This window comes from Neofelis nebulosa, chromosome 10 (assembly GCF_028018385.1).
Source record: "Neofelis nebulosa isolate mNeoNeb1 chromosome 10, mNeoNeb1.pri, whole genome shotgun sequence".
In the NCBI taxonomy this organism is placed as follows: domain Eukaryota; kingdom Metazoa; phylum Chordata; class Mammalia; order Carnivora; family Felidae; genus Neofelis; species Neofelis nebulosa.
Window position 1 is genome coordinate 3,053,120 of NC_080791.1, and position 23,802 is coordinate 3,076,921.

A 23,802-nucleotide genomic window follows, 5' to 3' on the forward strand; every position below is an offset into this window, starting at 1 on the left:
TTTCCTTGTTGATTTTCTGCTTAGATGATCTGTCCATTGTTGTAAGTTGGGTGTTAAAGTTCCCTAGTATCATTGTAGTGCTATCAGTGAGCTTCTATATATTTGTTATTAATTTATTTATATATTTGGGTGTTCCAGGTTGGGGGCATAAATATTTATAATTGTTAGATCTTGATAGATAGAGCCCTTAATTATGATGTAATGCCCTTCTTCATCTCTTGTTACAGCCTTTGTTGTAAAATCTGGTTTGTCTAGGGGCTGCCTGGGTGGCTCAGTCATTTAAGCATCTGACTTTGGCTCAGGTCATGATCTTGTGGTTCATGAGATTGAGCCCTACTTTGGGCTCTTGCTGTCAGTGCAGAGCCCAGTTCAGATCCTCTGTCTCCTCCTGTCTCTGCCCCTGCCCCGTCCATGCATTTTCTTTCTCTCTCTCAACAATAAACAAACATTAAAAAAATAAGTAACATTAAAATAAATGAATAAATAAAATCTAGTTTGTTCGATATAAGTATGGCTACTCTGGCTTTCTTTTGACATCCATTAGCATGATAGATGGTTCTCCATCCCCTCACTTTGAATCTGCAGGTGTCTTTAGGTCTAAAATGAGTCTCCTGTAGGCAACATATACATCAATCTTGTTGTTTTTCTTGATCCATTATGACACCCTCTGTCTTTTGACTGGAGCATTTAGTCCATTTATATTCAGAGTGATTATTGAAAGATATGAATTTAATGCCACTGTGTTACCTATAGAGTTGGTGTTTCTGGTGATGTTCTCTTGTCCTTTCTAGTCTTTGTTGCTTTTAGTCTTTTTTTTTTTCCTCCACTTGAAGTCTCTCCCTTAAAATTTCTTGCAGGGCTGGTTAGTGGTCACAAACTCCTTTAGTTTTTGCTTATCTGGGAAATTCTTTATCTCTCCTATTTTGAATGATAGCCTTGCTGGATAGAATATTTTTGGCTGCATATTTTTCTAATTCACCACATTGAATCTCTCCTGCTACTCCTTTCTGGCCTGCCACATTTCTGTGGATAGGTCTGCTGTGAACCTTATCTGTCTTCCCTTGTAGGTTAAGGACTTTTTTTTTCCCTTGCCACTTTCATGATTCTTTCCTTGACTGTGTATTTTGTGAACTTGACTATGATATGTCTTGGTGATGGCTGGCTTCTATTGAATTTAATAGGAGTTCTTTGTGCCTCTTGGATTTTATGTCTGTGTCCTTCCCCAGATTAGGGAAGTTTTCAGCTATAATTTGCTCACATAAACCTTCTGCCTGTTTTTCTCTCTGTTCATCTTCTGGGACTCCTATGACATGAATGTTCTTACACTTTAATAAATCACTAAATTCCCTAAATCTGCCTTTGTGAATACTGACCTTTGTTTCCCTCTTCTTTTCAGCTTTGTTTTCCATAATTTTATGTCTTATATTGCTACTTTTCCCCTCCCCCACTCATGCTCTGTCTCTCAGAAAAATAAGTAAATGTTAAAAAAATTATAACTTCATTAATTCTTTTATTTTTATGGTCTACAGTGTGTTAAATAATTTTTATAATGTCTGCAGTAGCATACAAAAACAAAGCAGTAACAACCTACTTTAGGGGTAATGTAGCAAGTAAGTAAAATACGAGCTAGAATACAAGGAGCTACCTGCTCTTAATAGTAGTATGCATGTGCTAATATGGGAATGAGAAAACATAGTAATTTTTGGGATTCACAGGGCTGTAACATTTGAGCTAAGTCATGAAAGATGAATAAGAGACAAGTTCTGGCTTCATGGGTGAGTAGCCTGTGCAGTCACACAGATCCTTGTATTCAGTATCACAGACAGTGTTTTCCATTGGAAGCAGGGTTTGCTTTTAATGTGGAAAGAAGGTAAGATACTGCATCACATCCTTTCTTAATCATGTTACTTCCATGTATTAGCTAATTGCTTGTGCTGAAAATGAAAATAAAGAAGGATAGGGAAAGATAGGGCAACCGATAGTTTATTTTCCTTTTGTTTGTCCTTACTCATCAGTAAGCAGAAGGTACAGTGTCAGTAGAATGGGTGTAAGGTAAAAACAGATGAGACAGAGCCAAGGAAATAGCCAACAAAACAAAAATATGACCTATAAAATAGGGGAAAAAATTGCAAACCTTGTGTCTTTCGCTAAGTCAGAAAACAAAACAAAACAAAACAAATAGTCTAATTGAGAAATGAGCAAAGGAACTAAATAGACATTTTTCCAAAGAAGATACCCAGGTGGCCAACAGCTATGAGGAAAGGTGTCCAATGTCAGTAACCATCAGGGCAACGCAAATCAAAACCACAAGATGATTTCACTTCACATGTGTCAAGATGGCTAGTACCAAAAAGACAAGGAACAACAAGTGTTGTTTGAGGGTGTGGAGAAAGAGGAAGCTTTGTGCACTGCTGGTGGGAATACAAACTGGTGCAGCCACTGTGGAAAATAGTATGGAGGTTCTTCAAAAAGTTAAAAATAGGGGCGCCTGGGTGGCGCAGTCGGTTAAGCGTCCGACTTCAGCCAGGTCACGATCTCGCGGTCTGTGAGTTCGAGCCCCACGTCGGGCTCTGGGCTGATGGCTCGGAGCCTGGAGCCTGTTTCCGATTCTGTGTCTCCCTCTCTCTCTGCCTCTCCCCCGTTCGTGCTCTGTCTCTCTCTGTCCCAAAAATAAATAAAAAACGTTGAAAAAAAAAATTTAAAAAAAGTTAAAAATAGAACTACTGTATGATCCAGCAATTCCGTTCCTGAAGGAAATAAAAACTCTATGTTGAAGAGATATCTGCACCCCCACGTTCACTGCAACATTACTTACAATAGCCAAGACATGGAAATAACCCATGTCCATCAGTAGATGAAAGGATAAAGAAAGAAGTTGTGGTATATTTACACACACACACACACACACACACTCACACAGGATATTACTCATCCATTAAAAAAAAAAAGGAAATTCTGCCATTTGTGACAACATGGATCGACTCTCTGAGTGTTATACTAAGCGAAATAAGTCAGATGGAGAAAGACAAAGACTATATGACCTCACTTATATGTGGAATTAAAAAAAACACCCAACCAAACAAAACAAAAACAACAAAACAATCAAACTCAAAGAAAATGAGACAAGATTTTTGGTTACCAGGTATGGGGAAGTGGGGCGGAGTAATTGGATCAAGGGGGTCAAAAGTTGCAAACCACCAGTTATAAGATAAATACCTCTGGGCATGTATTTGTAATGTACAGCATAATGACTATAGTCAATACTGCTGTATGGCATATTTGAAAGTTCCTAAGAGAGTGAACCCTAAAGTTCTCATCACAAAGAAAAAAATACTATTTTTTTTCCTTTTTTGTATCTATATGAGGTGCTGGATATTAACTAAACTTATATTCATTTCATGATATATGTGAGTGGTTATGCGGTGGGACTTTAACTCATATGGTGGTATATGTCAATTGTGTCTCAATAAAATTGGGGGGGAAAGTCTCAGATGACACAGTTGTGTGCAGTCTGTCCACTGTTCTTTCGGGAGTGAAATACAGACATGTGTTCAAGCTATCAAATACAAATGGTGCGATACCAGTGACCCACATATGAGTTGAATGTTTTCAGACTGGCGTTTCAAAACTGGTGTGTTTGTATTTAAGACTGGGATTGAACAACATAAAGAACAAAATGCATGCTAATTTTACTTTTCTGCAGTTAGGACATTAAATAGCAAATAAAAAATACAAAAACAAATAAACAAACGAACAGCCATGTCAAATCCAGACAGACTATTGAAGAAAAGAGAAAGTTTTATATTTTAATGCCTTGTCACCACACTTTTTTCCCCTGGGGCCTCCTGTTTTCATTTTTCAGTGGGCCCACAATTTATGCAACCAGCTGTGATGCGGATGTACACTGACTAATGTCCCACACCATCAGCTTGTGAAGAGAAGTAGGACGTGGGGCACATAAATGCTGTGCTTCCTGGAACAAACCACGTAGATGGATGAGGCGAGGGTGCAGTTGCCCTGAAGCTCACCGCAAGACTCGCTCTTTTTGCTGGGGATCCTCGAAACTATCTGAAAATTAAACCCCACTGTTGGATGTCAGTGACAGTTTATGATACTCAGTTGAGAAAGATGCATCAATGTTGCAGTGATTCCTTTGGGAGAAAGCATAAGGAATGTTGGCCATATTGTCACAGAATTTTATGTCATCTGTGTTAACACACACACACACACACACACACACACACACAGAAGAGAATTTCCTGGATGTCACGCTGGTTTTTGATGATAAACAGAACCAAAGAAGTCAGGACAAATGACAGATGTGACAAGTGGGGACCTGGGAGAAGCGGGACTGCATGTGTTGTGGTTCAGCTTCTAACCCATTTCCCTGAACCAGGCCACACTTGGATTCCTGCAGAAGTGGTCTTCATGGTCTATCCAGAGGGCCGTGGTGAGACGGGGAGTCACGCATTTAGAAATCAGTCGTCAGTCATAGCCAGTTAATGCTTATTCAACCTTGAGGATTATAAATCAGATCATTTTTAATTAGACAAAATTAATGATGTCAAGACACAAAGGCATTAGTGCATTTTTTAAGACAAATTACAAAGGAGTGTCATACACTGAGACTTTAATTGTCAGCTTAGAAATGCTATTGTTTTCAGATCCTTCCAGGAAAAGGCCATCTATTTTAACCAGTCCCAAAACATTGATGATTAAATTAAAGCTCTCCTTGGGAAGCAGAGCAGAAGACCATCATCACCCGAGTGTATAGAGGGTAGAGAATTTGAAAAGTATTTTTCCAATCAGTCCTTCACAGATGAAAGTAATTTACACTAATATATTTTTTGTCGTTGGTTAATTTTGCTTGAAATATGTTGCTAATGAAAACAAACCAATATTTAGCACTTACTGAGAGCCTCTTATATGTTAAACATTGTGCTATGTGACATGATTATATTATTTAATACTCATAATCCAACTAAGTTTTAAGATGCTCTTTTTTTGCCCATTTATACAAGAAACACTGCAGGTAAGAGAGATCTCTCCACTCTGCCTTTTGTATGATAGGAGATTTGGCAACTACCCCATTGGATCCCCTCACCTCCTCGTCTACTCGCTATAAATTGTTATACTTCCTACTCCAATTTAAAATGTCTGTGAATATATCATTTATAAGCATAAAGGTGGCCTACTGAGTGTGAGAATTACAATGTATAAATGTGTATGTTTTAGAATTCTGTAAGAGCTCATTTGTATATTCTAAGACATGGAGATAAGAGGAATAAACTAACTATTGAAGCCTATGTTGTGAAGGATGAAGGGAGGGCTATGAGTGCATTCTAGAAAAGAAACTTACCTAAAAATATCAAGATTTTGGGCACCTGGGTGGCTCAGTAGGTTAAGCATCCCACTCTTGATTTTGGCTCAGGCTATGATCTCATGGTTCAGGGAATTGAGCCCCACATCAGGTTCTGTGTTGACAGCTTGGAGCCTGCTCGGGATTCTCTCTCTACCTCCCTCTCTGCCTCCCCCCTGCTTGTGTTCTCTCTCTCCTTCTCTCTTTCAAAAATAAATAAGCTTAAAAAATAGAGTTTATAACAGCAATACAATGACTTGAGGGACTCCTGAGGACAAAGGGTTAATGGGAAACTCTACAAATCCAAACAGAAGTAAGACCACCCCTATTCCCGGTGAGGAATCCAAGACTACTGGCTCAGCTAATTTGTTAGCGTCCCCCCATCCCCCGCCTTGATCAGGCCACCCCCAAGAGCAAAATGTCACAGCTGGCTTCACTACACGATGCCAAGAACACACAAGACCCAGTGTGTTCTCTTAGGTGCTCAAACTACCTGGACTTGCCATAGGACCCCGTGTGGGAACATCTGCCGTTCAAAGTAGGACTCAAGGGAAACAGCTCAGAACACACTGTCTCCCCCTATCTCTTTAATTCTTCTGTTGATTTCTTGTCAAATGGACATTTACTTAAACATTTTAAAAACTAAGCTGTATTTCTAAACTTGATGTCTTCTGAAGTTTGTTTCCTGTTTTAAAGAGGCATTTTGGCCCTTACAAAATTATTTTTAAAAATGTAAATTGCCCTTATTTTTATCTAGTACTTCTTGGCCTCATTTTTTCATTTAAGTATTTTTTCATCTGGAGTTTATTTTGATCTCGGGACCGAGTAGAGATTTAACAGTATTGTTGCTCTGGGATGGCTAATTATCACAAAATAATTTATTCACTACTCTATCTTCTCCCCCCCCCCCCCCAATTTAAAGTGTCAGTTTTATCACATGCTCAATCCCTATGTGATTCCGGATCTATTTCTGGACTGTCAATTCAGTTCCATTGATGATAATCTATTCCTGGCTGGTAGCATGCTGCTTTCATTATTGTAGCTTTAGAACTTCTTTAGATATCTGGTTGATTAGTTCCTCATCTTTGGACAGGAACATTCTGAAGAAGATTTCTTAACAAGATTTACAAGATTGCTTTTTTGCTTTTGAATTTCATAACCAACTTCCTCAGAGCTGGAAAATCCTGATACATTTCATTAAATGGTGATGTTTATGACATTAAAACTTAAGTTCTTTCTTTTAGACTTTTATTAATGTGTATCCTTCTTGTATAGAAATTGTATCTTTTACAGTTTTGTTATTCTCTATTTAAATAAATATCATTACAATTCCCTCTCTTCCATGGAAAAGACACATTGTTTTTTCCCTATAGGATTAAATATATGTGGGCTGGCTGAAGATACAAAGTATATAGAGAGACATGAAACATACTCAAGCAAAAAGAGACTCAGTTTAGAGCATCCCATTTTTTTGTTTTGTGGTCAACCTGTCTCCCCACTCCTACTCCTGGGCTTTTACTTGGTAAGTTGCAAGTAGCTAGGCTAGTTTCTACCATGAGAATGAAGGTCGATATAAATGGAAGCCTTGAAGTCAACACATGCGTAATATACATGCCTGCATCAGGGGATTCGAAATCTATGGTAGCTGGCTCAAAGAGTCACAGCCTGAATACTCCCCATCTACCTTTAAAGCTGGACTTGCCCATGAATAAAGGAATCATAGTGACTTTGATTTTGTCAAGACTCATAAAAATCAGGAGTAATCTAAGAGTGATAAATTAAAAACTAATCCAGAGAGATCATATTGCCTAGGTGTTTGTATTTATTTTTTAAAAATGTTATAATGTTTAAATGAACTTGCGAATACCCATTACTTTTTTATAATTTAATAATGTCGTTTCTTTGCCATGTAAAGATCCAGCTGGATCACCTGCCTAGTTTACAGCCTTTCCTATTTTACTTCTCCTGTTATTCAAAAATAGGATGCAATCCGTTGGACCCTGGTGGGTACACTCATAACCTAAGCTGAGCCAGCCAGAGTCTCTTCCTAGGGACTCTGACCTTAGAAGGAAAAGAAAACCAGTCTCTCTGGGTGATTTTTATATGTGATACGTGATCTCACAAGCTCAGGGCTCCATTTACACCTGCCATGTCAAGCAGTGAGGACAAGGATAGCTCCCAAAGCCCACAGTCCGAAGTAACGTTTTGCAGCCTAGCCAAACTGATCTTGCAGTCAGTGAGATGTGTCTGAGTTTTTTTCACTACACCCTCCCCCTCTTCTTTTATTTGGCTTAAATGAGCTATGACTTGCAATTTAAAAAAAAGAACAAAAGACCTACGTAAACCTAGTCAGTGGCTAGATTAATGGCCTCTCAAACCTGCTACAAATCCCAAACCTGTGATTTGGGCAAGCTGTCTGACTTCTTTCATTCCTTGAGTGTCTTCCACAGTAAACTTGGGATTTAAAACCTACCTTAAAAATTATAAAGAGGATTGCAGACTAATCTTGTGTGCTCAGGCAGGCTCCAACTGACTTTCAAGAGCCAAGTGTTAAATATTCAAATATTATGCCCCTTCATTGTTAATCCTGTTAATAGCTTGAAATTGGCAACGGGGAAAGTAGTTAAACCACGAAGATTGGCAGTACTGTTTAAAAAGCTGGAGGGTTTTTTGTTTTTGTCTTTTGTTTTTGTTTTTGTTTTTTTATGGCTGTTTACCAGCACACCCCTGATTATACTAATGGATATAAAGCGCTTAGTATACTGGCTGGCCTATCACATGTAGTCAGCAAAGTGTTGTTATCGTTATTACTAGAAAATTATACTGCATGTTCCACACCAATGAGCCTAAAGAAGCCCAGCTGTTTGTATTATGAAAACATATACCAGATGTCATTAGCAAATAGGGAAGCCATGATCATCAGAGCTTGTGCTCTGGTGCCAGGAACTGTGTTGGTTCAGGTCTCTTGAGAAGCAGACACCAAGGAGAAATTACACGCGCAAGGACTCCTCATAGGGAAAATGCCTGCACAAGGAAAACAGGAAGAGCGTGGGTTGGGGGGCCAACAGACCGGGAGGCAACTGGACCTGAGTGAAGGAGGAGAGCGGAAAGGGTGGACGCAAGCTGCTGGACTGCCCGATTCTCCCCAGAGAAACACCTGAGGGCCCTTGCTCACCGGCGCCCCCTGCCGTTCAGGTCAGCCAGGCACATTTTCAAAACCGCTTCCAGAAGTAACTAGTTTCCTGTATGCTGGCTTCAAAGATGCTGCAGATGTTGCCAACTTTATTTTTTTTAAGTTTTTATTTAAATCCCATTTAGTTATCATACAGTGCTCTAGTAATCTCAGGTGGACAATTGGTGATTCAACATCTCCATACATCACCTCGTGTTCATCGCCCGTGTCACCTCCGCTTTAGCGTGCCTAAAAACAACAATCCTTGTGATGTAAACGAGAGCTCCCTGGGTCCCTGACGATGAATTTGGATTTTTATATGCACCTCAGGTAGTTTTTAAGGAGTGGAAGGAATACTATAAAACCGCATTTTCGGAAGATTTTTTTTTTTCCTTTAAAATTATGAGGTTATTTTAATCACCTTACGTATGGGGTCACTGTTGTGTGCATCTGTAAAATAATGAGGCTGATTGTTGAGATTCATGCAGGGACACAAGAACAACAATGAAACCTGGGCTCATTATTTGGAGTCCCTCTGTTCTTAAGGCCTGAGTCTTCCCATCCTTGCCTAACCACCGTTTTTCTGGTTTTCCCCCTGTGCCAGGACAGCAGGCACAGGGAATTACCTTCATTTCCGTTCCTTTCACTTCTTTTTTTTTTAAGTCTCCTTTTCAGTGATCTTGTTTTTACTATATCTCTTATTCTTTTGATACCATTTTTTTTTTCCATATCTCTGGTGCTTCTCTCTTGTATTTGCAAAGCTAACCTCCTAATCCAATAGTTTACAAAAAAAAAAAAAGATTCTTACAATTATCTCGTTAGTGGTTTTAGGATTTTCAGGAATTTTTCAGGAATTTTGTTTCCTCCAGTTCATCTCATACAAGAGCTTTCTTAATATCTAAGCCAGATCACCAAAAATCTACTCCGTAATTTTGCCCGTTGAACAAAAAAATTTAACTCTACACTGGCATTCTAGATTTCTTATGTTCTGCTCGGTGTACACAGTTCTTCAGTTCTTACCCTGTGTCCTAGAGGTAACTGTTTATGTGATGAAGGTTATGGTTTATATGGTCATTTGGGAGAATGATGGGTCGAACAAAAGTTAATGGTTTCACTTACTTAAGACCTCAGTTCCTTGAAGGTGCCACAGTGCAAGTGAATTTTTAAGACAGATATGCAATATGACTGTTTTCAAGACTGTTTTCAAAACACTTTTGTGAAAATCAGTCTGATTTTATTATGTCATTCCCGACAGCCACCAAGGCTGTCAAATGCACCTCTTTTTGTACATGAGTTCATCATCACGTCTGTATCTTTGTTAGGATCTTTCCTCATCCTGATTTAAACATATATACAGATTTCGATGTAAGATGGACCTTCATAGAGGATGAGACTTGAAGTGTTTGACACATGATAGACTTGGACAGACTCTCTCGTCTTTAGATTGCTGCGTTCAGTAATTTTGAGATACCTTTGGAAGATTACCAGCCAACAATGACATCAAATTTATTCTTCATTAACCATTTTATTTTATTTTTTGTATTTTTTATTATTATTATTTTTTATTTATTTTTGAGACAGAGAGAGACAGAGCATGAATGGGGGAGGGGCAGAGAGAGAGGGAGACACAGAATCGGAAGCAGGCTCCAGGCTCTGAGCCATCAGCCCAGAGCCCAACGTGGGGCTCCAACTCATGGACCGCGAGATCTTCACCTGAGCTGAAGTCGGACGCTTAACCGACTGAGCCACCCAGGCACCCCCATTAACCATTTTATTGATAGTCTATGAATCTTGCCTCTGACTGTGTTATGTTCAGGACTTTTCTAATTGGTTTGTTTGGTTAATTCCTGTGTCCCCTAGAAGACCATTCATATTTCAAGACCAGGTTCCAAATGTATGTTTTCTGTGGTACTAAGCAGAGACAGTGTGCTATGCATGAGGTGACGTTTGCTGGATTACAAAGTAGTAGTGGGGGCAGGATCTGGGAAGACTCAGGAGTCGGGAACACAAGAATGTGAGGGAGGGAAGTTGAGATAGAAAGCATAGCAATGCTTGCAGGAGAACGGTACTGGTGTGATAAATCTACAGTGTGTGCTGGGACACACGAATGCCTTTCTAATGTTCTCACTTGGCCCTGCATCATGAACTCGTTCACTGTTCACATAAGCCACTAATTGCAGCACTTGGAAAATAGGCTTTTGTCTATAATAGCCCCAAATATTTCAAGGCAGTGGAGCCTCCTAAAGTAGCAGAGATCAATTTCTCTTAGACCGATGGCCTCGGTCTCTGCATATATGCTTCACAAACGCACCGTTTGTGTTTTTAATATATCATACAGAGATATGGCCTCCCTGCGTTTATAGCTGTTGTAAGGTATTATGCCCAGGGGTATACAGGGTCTGGAGGAAGATTGCTAAGATAAACTAAGAGTTTTTAAACTCAGAAGTTACATGTGAGGGGCGCCTGGGTGGCGCAGTCGGTTGAGCGTCCGACTTCAGCCAGGTCACGATCTCGCGGTCCGTGAGTTCGAGCCCCACGTCAGGCTCTGGGCCGATGGCTCGGAGCCTGGAGCCTGTTTCCGATTCTGTGTCTCCCTCTCTCTCTGCCCCTCCCCCGTTCATGCTCTGTCTCTCTCTGTCCCAAAAATAAAAAATAAAAAATGTTAAAAAAAAAAAAAAAAAAAAAAAAAAAAAAAAAAAGAAGTTACATGTGAAAGGGAAAAGGCTAACACATACTTGACTGAGGGTATTTTTTTTAAATGGAAACTAGAAATTATTACAACTTCAATGTGTTATCCCCGTAATAGCCCAGCTGATAGCACCAGTGTCTATGTGATAAGAGCCTCAAAGAAAGGTGAGGCAAAAGTCACTTAGAATGACTTGTCAATGAGGTCTTCTGTCTAAGTGACAGTTCTAAAAACAGTGAAGGGTCAATTTTGTGCACTTCAGCTGATTTGATTCAAGAGGCTAACTCTTTACTAAGGAGACTAATAGATAACCTTCAAAAGCTTTCCTTTAAAAATAGAGACACATTTGACTTCTGAATCTAGAATTAACTTGCATAAATGCTAAGTAAACTGCCATGGATGGAATGAGGTTAAGAATGCAGGGTTTGACAGGAAACTGAGTTCTAGTTTTTATCTTCTACTTATCACCCATTCTTTAAATAGATCCACATCTGCCCCCTGGGCACAATCAGTGGTGGAAGAGACAGGTGCCAAGCCAGGGAAGAGACTAGCCACAGCCAATGGAAGCTTTGGTCATCGGGTTGACCTATCAGTTCTGCGACAGTCAGGGTCTAATAAGGGCTGGGCCAAACCATGTGGAGGCAACTTTTACCTAAATTGGAAATGTGAGAGCCTGTCCTAAAAGTGCATTGGGGGCTCCTGGGCGGCTCAGTTGGTTAAGTGTCCCACTCTTGATTTCAGCTCAAGTCATGATCTCACAGTATATGGGATTGAGCCCCTTGTGGGTCTCTGTGCTGATGGCACAGAGCCTGCTTGGGGTTCTCCCTCTCCATCTCCTCTCTCTGCCCCTTCCCCACTCATGCGCACATGCACTCTCTCAAATAATAAAAATATATTTTTTTAAAAGTGCATTGAAAGGTCATGCTTCCCTCAGGCCTCCCTTGTTGTAGTGAAGCGAGGATTGTCAGGACCCACTGGTGAGTTGAAGAAGGAATTACTAGTGGTACAGCTTTTATTTTTCAACTCAACCCTATGTGTGCTCTCCCTGGTGAGGCTGTGCTTCTAGAAACTGTGACTACATCTGTAACTTTGACCTCCATCAGTGGCAGAGAGAACTCTGGACGGTACTGTGAACTTCTCGCTCTGGGCCCCACCCTATAAATGAAATAAGGGGGGGCACAGGGGAAAAGGGGAACAGTGATCACCTTTCGATAAAGGATAGCATTACATAAAACTGAAATGTGATTTTATTGAAACTTTTCTTCCGGTCATCCACTTATTTTCTCACAGAATTGTAAACAATTGAAGCCTTAACCAAACTGATTAAATTCGTGTTTCGGCACCATATTTCTGTCCCTAAAACATAGTCATGTACGTGTAGCAAGTTCTAAGACACAGTCTATGGTATTCTAATGTATGTAAATGTTTTTCTTTATGAAGATAGAAACATACAGAATGACCTCCTATACAGAGAGTAGGCACAGTCCCCACGTAGATGAACTGTAATAACTTTAACAGTATCTTAAACATTATGGCATTTAAATTTTTTTTTTAACGTTTATTTATTTTTGAGACAGAGAGAGACAGAGCATGAACGGGGGAGGGTCAGAGAGAGGGAGACACAGAATCTGAAATAGGCTCCAGGCTCTGAGCCGTCAGCACAGAGCCCGACGCGGGGCTCGAACCCACGGACAGTGAGATCGTGACCTGAGCCGAAGTCGGACGTTTAGCCGACTGAGCCACCCAGGCGCCCCTTTAAATTTTTTTTTTTAACGTTTATTTATTTTTGAGACAGAGAGAGACAGAGCATGAACAGGGGAGGGGCAGAGAGAGAGGAAGACACAGAATCTGAAACAGGCTCCAGGCTCTGAGCTGTCAGCACAGAGCCCAACACGGGTCTCGAACTCATGGACCGTGAGATCATGACCTGAGCCGAAGTCGGATGCTTAACCTTCTAAGCCACCCAGGCGCCCCAAACATTATGGCATTTTTGATAAAATGGAATCTTTGAATAAGTGTCTGACCATGTCAAAGCTCTTTGGTGTTTGGCTGTTTCTAATTTACACAAGTAGAGTGCTGAGTGTTCTGTATGTCATCAGATATGGGCCCAAGGGTCTCCATGATATTATGACCTCAGCAGTGCTGTGTTTGGCTTCAGGGAGGAGGGTAGATGGTTATGCCTTATATGCTCTTATGCTTATATGCAGACCCTGTCTCCTGGTTTTGCTTTGGGCCCTTCCATATGTCTCAGGCTCAAGTTTGTTCAAGAGTCAAAAGAGCTTTAAATGGAGGCTGATTCTGGTCCTTAAGTGAAATTGTACTATTTTATCTTATGCGGAAATCGTCCCTCAGATGTCTGGTGCATTGAGAAGCAGGAAACACTTCAGTTGTTTTCATCTATGCAATAACAACAACAATGATGGTAATAATTAATAATAATAATAATAATAATTAATAATAATAATATTAGACATTTATGGTTCACATACTGTGTCCAGGTATTCACATATAACAAATCATATAAGCCTCACTACACAATATAGTAAATACCATGATAACCATCATGTGCTAGTTGAATAAAGCAGTCAAAGTGCTTACAAAATGTGGGGAAATCAGTTGTACTTACATAAATGGTTAGAAAAAAGATGATGGCAGAAAGCCACCACCACAGGGTGAAAATGCCCGAGGTGAGCTAGTGAAATATTATACTGGGATCACAAGAAACTTGTTCTATCACCTTCAGGAAATTACTTTCCATCTGGCTCCAATGTACCTTGGTCACAAACTCCACTTGAGCCCCAGACCCTTTGCTACTTGCGCACACAAGTTAATGATTACTGTCTGATTGTTTTCTCCACATTCACCATGTGTGTAAGATGTTGTTTTCTTCACACTCACCACGTGGGTAATATCTTGTGAGCTCAATATATATGGAGAGAAATGCCTACGCGGGGCTCTTGTCTCCTACCAGATGTTAGCCTCTTTCGTATTCAATTCTGCATCTGCTCTCTTGCTGGACAAGAGAGAACTCCAGACTCCTAGTCTGCGACAACAAAAGTTAGTCAAGTTCCCATTGCTAGGCAGGGAAAGAGGCAGTGTTTGAACCCACTGTATGTTCCTTTGCTCTTAGACTCTGTCACATACCGCCTCCCAGATGATGCAAATATGGTAAACCCATGGGCCAGCCATTTTTGGACAGTGTTCATGTCAGGGCACAGCTCAGAAGAAGCCTGTGGGTACAACAGGTATGGAGCACATGGACCTTTGCTCCATTCATGATACATGGGGAGAAGGAATACATGAACTGGTTTTTCAGGGTATTTCTCTTGGAAGAGTGACAGAGGTGAATTTCAAGAAACAGGTGGAGGTCCTAGTTGGGACCTGTTTATTTCTTGCTGAAGTCTCTGAACTTTATGTCATATATCAAGAGGAATACATAAGTAAAGATTCTGTAGAGAGGTAGGTACAATTTGATGAAGTCAGAAGAGGAATCTCTGTTGGGAAGATCTCTAAGGGCAGGACTGAGGGCGAAAGGGACTAGTGTGAAGGTCGTCAATGTAAATCAGAAACTAAATCATGACAACCTGCACCAAGGGTAGGAGAGACAAAGAACACAAGTAGTGGGTGTGTCAGCTTTCACGAAGGAAGTATTGGATTATTTTCCACAGGACCATGACCCACATAAACTGTGCCAAACCTTCACACCAGTTAAAGGTCCATTGATTAGGGACACCACTTGTAACTCAACTTTTGGAATATGGTGGTGAAAATCCAGAGGAGTTTACATTCTCCTTTCCCCTCCATCAGTTCCTGGCTTGAAGCCTGCTGAGTCTCCTAGCTTTGCTAATCTCTTCAAGAATCCCTTTCATAGATCTGTCATTAAAACATTCTGAAAGGGTTGAGCCAAGTATGATAAAAAGAGGTCATACTGTGTAAATCACTCAAAGACCTGGTTTCATCCCTTACCCCTAGGTGTCTTTTTTTTTAAAGAATGGGAAAAACAATGTGATGGGTATCTTCATATTATTTCCTGCAAGAGTATATTAAAGCATATTAATTTAGCCCTTGACCGTACATGATTCCCAGATGATCAGTCAGAGCTCGTTCATGTCTGTGTTCAACAATCCTGAATATATGCTGGCCTCACTCAACAGCCATCCGTTTCTCCCACAGCTTGGGAGTTACCATTCCTATGCAACTGTTGCCTCCTTACCAGCCCCAGGGTAAAGGATGCCTGCCAAGGGTCATCGTCTTCACTTCCTTTCATCTGCTGTCCTGTTTCCTTTGTGCTGCAAGGCATCTGGAAAGGTCAGCAATTCGGTCCGAATGAATGCTGACCACTATAGTCATTGACGTAAAAGCCATCTGGTCTCTCTCACTATCACTTACCTAAATTTATTTTCTTTCTTGTTCCTTGGACTTTCATAAAACCAAGCGCTCTTAGAGGACTGCTAGTTCTTTTCCATCACTGGGTATGGTGGTTGGACATTGGTCCTAATATTGCCAACCTAGCATCTGCTAATAAGTCCCTGTTTCTCTTACATCAAACAGCCTCCTATTTGACATGAGCCAGAAGGGCCTGTTAGGATGCCGCTATTGGCTACCAGGAGCATCCAGTTGTGATGAAGTTCCAGCAATTCTGACAAGTCCCAGTGGCCTTGCTCACCTGTGGGATTTAGCGTAAACTGTTGCCCTATGCACAATCTTCTCCTTCCATTCCCGCTGGTTCCTTAACTGCTGTGGTCATTGTGTCCTAAGGTAGATGTTGGTACCTCTGAAAAGGTGTTCCTGACTACCAAGAGTTGGATTGCTATGCCTTCTCTTCTTTAATAGTAGTCTGTATTTGTAGGCAATATAGACCTTTAAAAAGTGGCCTCCTTTCACAGACCTGAGTTCAAATGTGAATATTGCTACTCACTAATTATTTATCTCTCTAGGATTCATCTTCTGTAAATTTAGAAGAATAATCCCTTCATAATAGATTTACGGCAAGGGTTAATGGGAACACAGATGTAAAATCCATCACAATTCCCGGAGCTGTGATATTTAAGTAGCATTCTGTCTGTTTTTAATGAATACAGACAACTCTAGTGCGGTCTGGCAGGAAGCCCCATCTCTTCCTTCCAAAACCTCTCTGCTAAGTTACAGCTCCTGGGTGCTTCTGAGAGACTTTTAACCAGGAGAAGCAAATTGGGTGATCACTACATTTAAACATCTCTCATTGCCCAAATTCTCATCTCTGAGCTAGGAGACTTTGTTGGCACAGCCCAAACACACTCAGAGAACTAAATGCCATCATTTTTCAGGGTGGCATAAAGACAGTTGCTTATGTGCCTGTATCCACTGCTTAATTTCACATTGAACATTGACATAACTGTGTGTGTGTGTGTGTGTGTGTGTGTGTGTGTGATTCAGTACATCTCGTGTGTTTTTATAAATGTATGCAAATTTATATTCTTACAACTTTTTTTCCCCATAGTGTTATATCAGTTTTGGGGGTACAATTTAGTGATTTGTCAATTCTTTACATTACTCAGCGCTCATCATGAGAAGTGTGCTCTTAACCCATTCCCCCCCGCTCTGGTAACCATCAGTGTATTCTCTGTATGTGAGAGTCTAGTTGTTGGTCTCTTATTTTTTATTTGTTTTGTTTTTTAAATTCCACATATGAGTGAAATCATAGGAACTTATTTCACTTTGCATAATGCTCTCTAGCTCCATCCATGTTGTTGCAAATGGCAAGATCGCATCCTTTTTTGTGGCTGAGTAGTATTCCATAATATCTAGATACCTAGATATAGAGAAATGGGGAGAGAGAGAGAGAGAGAAAGAGAGAGGCAGAGAGATAGAGATAATACAGAGATAGTATAGACGCATTTGATATAGATATATACATTTTTCTTATTCATTCATCTATCAGCAGACAATTGGGTTGTTGTCCTGTCTTGGCTATTGTGAATAATGCTCCAATAAACACAGGGGTGCATCTATGTTTTCAAATAAGTGTTTTTGTTTTCTTTGGGTAGATACCCAGTAGTGGAATTTATTGGATGGTAGGGTAGTTCTATTTTTCAGTTTTCAGAGGAGTGTCTATACCACTTTCCACAATGGCTGAGTCTGTTTGTATTCCCACCAACGGCGCATGAGAGCTCCTTCTCTCCACATCCTGACCAACATTTGTAATATCGTGGTCTTTTTCATTCTGGCCATTCTGGCAGCTGTGAGGTAATATATCTCATTGTGGTTAGCATTTCCCTGATGATAAGTGATATTGAGCATCTTTTCATGTATCTGTTAGTCACTTTTATGTCCTCTTTGGAAAACAAAAAACATCTATTCATGTTCTATGCCCATTTTTAATTGGGTTATTTGGGAAATTTTGGGAAATTTTGGATACTAACCCCTTATTAGATATATCATTTAAAAATAACTTCTTCTGGGGCGCCTCGATGGCTTAGTGAGTTAAGCGTCTGACTTCGGCTCAGGTCATGATCTAATGGTTTGTGAGTTTGAGCCCCGTGTCTAACTCTGCTGACAGCTCAGAGCCTGCAGCCTGCTTCAGATTCTATGTGTGGTGTGTGTGTGTGTGTGTGTGTGTGTGTGTGTGTGTGTGTGTAAGTGCATGTGCATGCATGTGCTTGTGTGTGTGTGTGTGTGTCTGCCCCTCTTCTGCTCACAATCCATGTCTCTCAAAAATAAACATGAAAAAAATTTTTTAAGAAAATAACTTCTTCCATTCAGTAAGTTATCTTTTTTTATTATTATCTCCTTCACTGTGCAAAAACTCTTTATTTTTGTGTAGTTCTAATGGTTTAATTTTGCTTTGTTTTCCTTGCCTTAGGACATAACTAGAAAAATGTTTCTATAGTTAATGTCCAAGAGACTGCAGCCTATGTTTTCTCCTAGGAGTTTTACAGTTTCGGGCTTATATTCAGGTCTTTAATCCATTTTGAGATTATTTTTATGTATGGCATAAGAACGTGGTACAGTTTCATTCTTTCGCATGTGGCTATCCAGTTCTCCCACCACCATTTGTTGAATAGACTGTCTTTTCCCCATTGTATGTACTTCCCTCCTTTGTTGTACATTAATTAAGCATATAAGCATGGGTTTATTTCTGGCCTCTGTATTCTCTTCCACAGATCCATGTGTCTATTTTTGTGCCAGTTCAATGCTTTTCTGATTACTACAGCTTTATAGTATATCATGAAATCTGGAATTGTGATGTCTCCAGCTTTATTTTTTCTCAAGATGGCTTTGGTTATTTGGGGTCTTCTGCGGGTTCCATACACATTTTACCATTATTTGTTCTAGTTCTGTGAAAAATGCTCTTGGTATTTAGATGGAGATTGCATTTTGTTTTGTCACGTGAGGACCCTCTCATCACCCTCCTCTTCTATAGCACAGAGGGCACATGAGCCAATTATTTGTATGTATGACTTATACTCCTTTCCTTGACTCTAGCAATTGAGAAACTGAGCGCTTGAGTAGTCCCTGTAGCTTGTATGCTATTGCCCACAGAATAGCATACTTTTTGTCCAAAGACTTCCCTTGACTTTTTGTCCAAAGAAAGAACCACTGAGAGACTGAGTGTTTTCCAAAATGTTATTTCCGGTGGAAAGTGAGCTAAAACACTGCATCACCTTTTAGCAGAAGACTGTTTCCTTCACCTGTTCTAACATTATTAGATAGAGGGCTTTTCCCTGCTTCCTGAAGACCAGAAAAATGATTTCCTGTTGACTTTTCCTGGGAATATTGTAAGCAAGTAATTATCTCTTGTAGCTAACCTTTTAAAATCAATGTTGACATAAATTGGTTAATACTGGTTTTAAAAAATCAGCAGTATATTCAAAATCCCACCAATTTGTGTGTGTGACTAAGTTTTTTAAGAATGCTTTAAATCTAAGCATATTATTCATTCTGAGGAATCTAAGCAGCAAATAAACATCCATTGCCTCTGCTTTAGAAATAAAATATTTGTCAGATTTACTGATGCAACTAGCTTAGTCTGAATTTACCTCAAAGAAATATTCATTTCCCTATAGCCCATTCCAAGAAATCTTAGTTCAAGAAAATTTATTAGACCTTATTTCTGTTCTGAGAACTAATACCACGTGATAGGACAGACATGGTGTTAAAAAATTACTTGTAGTTAAATGCTTCTAGCGTTTTTCTTTGTGTCACAGCTTTTTCAGGGGTGTGTTCTGAGGTTTTTAGCATTCAGCCTGTTCAGCCAGGGATGCGGTATTGTTACTTTTACGATCTGATAATGAGAAATATTGAGGGTATCCTGATAGTACTGGGGGGCAGAGGCCATCCTGGTATCTCCCCCTGTGGCCTCACTGTGTTCTCAGACATGGCTTCATTGCCTGGGCGGTATATACTGGCTGCACTGAGCTTTCAGCTTCTTTGACAATCTGTGTATTTCCTTAAAGCAACAACAGCGGTGGCCAAACCTTAGCTTGCATGCGACTAACTGTTACACTGTTCCTTCCTATTGCTACCTACTGCCTGCTACCGCTAACTGCTGCTAACAGCTACTGCTGCTATAAAAGAACACAAATTACTAACAAGATGATATATTAACCAGTTCTTTCCCTGTTTTCACAAAGAAGCAAAATTCTGAAGGCCTGACAGAGATAAATTGAATGCAAGGAATGACTTTTCTGATCACATGAGTTGGTTGGTGGACACTGGGGCAGGTGTGAAGGCAGTCGGAGACTTCCCGCAGTCACCAGTATCCTCTTTAAATCGAGACACTTGAAACAGATGACCACTTCATGTCCTTTGAGACTGAATCTAGTAATTTAGACTACTAAGAAGCGATTCACTACTCCCATTAATTGTTCTTTTATCACCCATTCACTAATTCATCAAGTCCTTTATTCAATTGACTTTTATCCAGCACATCCTTTTTGTAAGACTCAATAATAGGTACAGCAGAGTATACGAAGATGTATGTAGTGTGTTGCCATTAATTCTTCAGAACACAGTTTAGCTCTAGTAGGCTTCCTGCCCCCAAATTAGACTTTTTAAAAGCTAAGTGATCTATGTTACCCCCACCACTTGCTAGCCCACCATGGTGGCTAGAATGGGTTTACGGTGAAAACCATAGTTAATTCAAAGTAGAAGCAAGGAACAGCAAATCAATATTTTCTCTACAGAGAGCCTGCCTTAAGCTAAATTGTAAGAGCATCTCTGTCGCATCTCCATATTTTTTTTTGTAAGAGTACTTTTTTCTTTCTGCTGCCCATTACCAACCATTCAAAAGACTCCATGACCAATATACTCTAGGACATTGATTTTAGCTACTGAAAAGCGAGAGATTCCTGATTTCATTTTCCATGAAACAACAACAACAACAACAACAACAACAACAACAACAGAAAAGCCTTGTCTTTCTGGACCCTAACTTCTGAGGATGTTGCTCTCAACTAATTTATATAACAACACATTTTTAATAATGATGCCTCACAGGAAAGTTTGCTACACTCTGGTAGATGAACTGATGCTAATGTCTTTGGAGACCCACATCCCTATGAGAGACATAGCCCCATCCCAGAGGACTGGCTTCCAGAGAGGGGATTATGGTTGTATGTCTCAATGAAGACCTAATTACAGTGCCAGTAACTCCAAATTGAACATTTAATTCTTCACCACCAAACTTAACAGAATCTACTATTCATATATTTGCCCATTTTCTTCTAGTGTGTTATTTGCTTATTTGTTTTTATTGATTTGTGATGGTCTTCCATTGGCTGCTACAGGTGTTTCAAATATCTTGTAGTCTGACCCTTGTTTTGGAACTTTATACTATTGTATAAGATATTTTATTTAGATTTAGCCTAATTTATCATTGTTTTATTTTGCAAAGTGTGCTTTTAATATCATGTTTAAAAAAATACTTCTTTATACTCTCATCACAAAAAAATATGTTTTCTACTAGACTTCTGCTTTTTTAATTTGGAGAGATATTGAAACTTAGTGTCCAATGAATCAAAAAGAAAATTTGCCAGTAACATTTCCAAAAATTTTAAAAGGGCTTTAGATATGTACTACCCCAAATCAGTAAAATATTAAAATGTAACCAAGAAGATACATATCAAAACCATAACTGTGGTTGATTCTGAGTCAACACAATGACACCAGGTACAACACAATGTTTATTTATATTTGTATGATGAATAACATGGCCAGAAGATCTTACGTGATAGTAAAAACTGTAGCGATGGCAACAGTAGCAATAACTATCACCATGTATTAGCATGTCCTATTTCACAGATCTCAAAGATTTTGCATTCATTGTATCACTGAATCCAGTAATGTGAAGTAAATATCATCATTATATATGAAACTTCAATGATTAAAAAAAAAAAAGATCAAAGAGTTCAGTGTCATAAAACTAACGATTCTGTAAGAATTTGAAAATTGGACCAAAAAAGAGGTTGTCTTAAGGTCAGTGTGGACGACAGAAGTTTCTGAAGGTGGCTCCTGAAGATGTTACCCCTAAATCCAGAGAACGGGTGCCTATGATTATGTTGTGTTGTATGGTCCACTTTAATATGGGGAGTCTGGATGGGCCTAACCTAATGGCAGGAGTCTGTGAAAGCAGAAAGTTTCCCCAGCTGGCGACAGAAGGGGCAGGCATCTGGAAGAGACAGAAAACCCAGAAGAACTTAGTGCATTGTCACTGGTTTGAAGTGGGAGGGGGACACAGGAGAAGGAATGAGGGGGGTGGCCTCTAGGAGCAGGAAATGGCCCCCAAATGACAAGGACCTCAGATGTACTCCCACAAGGAAATGGATTATGCCAAGGACTTGAATGCACTTGGAAACAGATAATTCCTCAGATTTCCCAGAGAAGAACCCAGCCGGACTACCTTATGATTCTGGCCTTGTGAGGACATAAACAGAGAATGCAGCCAAATCCACCTGGCCTTGTGACCTCCAGAAATGGAAGACATTGATAAGCATGGTTTTAAGCTGCTAAGTTTGTGGAAACTTGTTATAGTAACAAAGGACCATAGATTCTCCTTGTGGCTACCTGACAATGCCCCCTGAATATGTAACTCCCCTAAAATTTGTCCCATAGTGATCAAATTAAGCTTTGAAAGTTCTGCCTTCCATCATCACTGATAGACATATTGCTATTATCATGAAGCTTTCTACGACTGCCACTACTGCTAAAAACGACAACAATAATAATGCCCTGTACTGGGTGACCATGTGCCGGGAGATAGCCAGATCCCAATTACAAAGATTCTAATATAATAGGTCTCAATAGGGGTGGGAATCTGCATGTTTTTACAGTTACTAAGATAATACTGTTACACAGTCAAGATTAAGAAATCACTGGGTTATAATAGGCTGCATTTTGCTCAGCCAAAACGTGTGTATCGAAGCCATAACCTCTAGTGCCTCAGAATGTGACTGTATTTGGAGATAAGGTAATTAAGGTTCACTTAGGTCATCCGATTTGGGTCCGAGATCAGTATGATGGTGTCCTTGTCACAAGAGGAAATCTGGACACAGAGAGACATTAGGGATGTCCATGCACAAAGAAAAGGCCATGTGGGGACACAGCAAGGTGGTGAGCCAAGGAAGAGAGGCCACAGGAGAAACCACACCTGTAAATACCTTGAGTTTGGACGTGGAACTTCCAAAACTGTGAGAAGATAAATTTATGTTGTTTAAACCACCCAGCCTGTTGTATTTTGTTATAGAAGCCCTAGCAAATCAATACAGGTGCCATTCATTTATTTTTTTTATTGTGGTTTTGGTCCTTATTTGTAATAGTAATTTATGCAGATAAATCAAAATGCCATGTATCACCGCCCTCCAAACATACACAGAAAATAAATTTATATAAATCTTCTGAGGAATCGAATATCTTCTAGAACTCAGAAGTTGTTAAATCAATTCTAAGGTAACTGCCTATCTATCTATCTATCTATCTATATATATATAACCTTTTTATATATAAGGTTTATATATAGGTTTATATATATATATATATATCTTATATAACCTATATAACTGCCTATATATGTGTGTGTGTGTATGTGTGTATATATATATATATATATATAACCTTTTTTTTTAAATCTAAGACAAAAATTTAATTATTAAAATTTTAAGATTGACAAACACAAAAAGGCAATATTTTATACATTAACTAGGGAAAACATAGCAAATTCTCTTGGGTCATTTTAGTTTGGAAATATACTCTAGTCTTGCCTTATATGAAGTAATCAGAATAGGGTTCAAATTTTCTGAATAATAAGAAGAATGATTTTTTTCCATGAAATTGTCTATTAATGTAAAAAATGTAGAGTTGAGTTAGATAATTTGGGAACAAAAATTAAAACAGCTCGAGGAAAATCATGTCTATGAGATGAGAATTCATTTTTTTAAGGAATTATTTGAAAAAGTTTGAAAAGCTTCATGTCTATAATTCCATTTTATTGTCATTATATCCTAGATTTCATTAGAAAAGGTTTCTTTGGGAATAGTACTATTTTCAACTAATGTGCTATTTTTAATTACATTATAAATAATACACTTGCATTGTTAACATTAATGACCA

General features: G+C 39.4%; 1 long non-coding RNA gene across 1 annotated transcript in view; it reads left to right on the plus strand.

Annotated features, from left to right (window-relative positions):
- Positions 1–23,802, plus strand: part of LOC131486728 (uncharacterized) — a 502,029-nt gene that overhangs the window by 469,860 nt on the left and 8,367 nt on the right. The gene's annotated exons all lie outside the window — the stretch shown is intronic.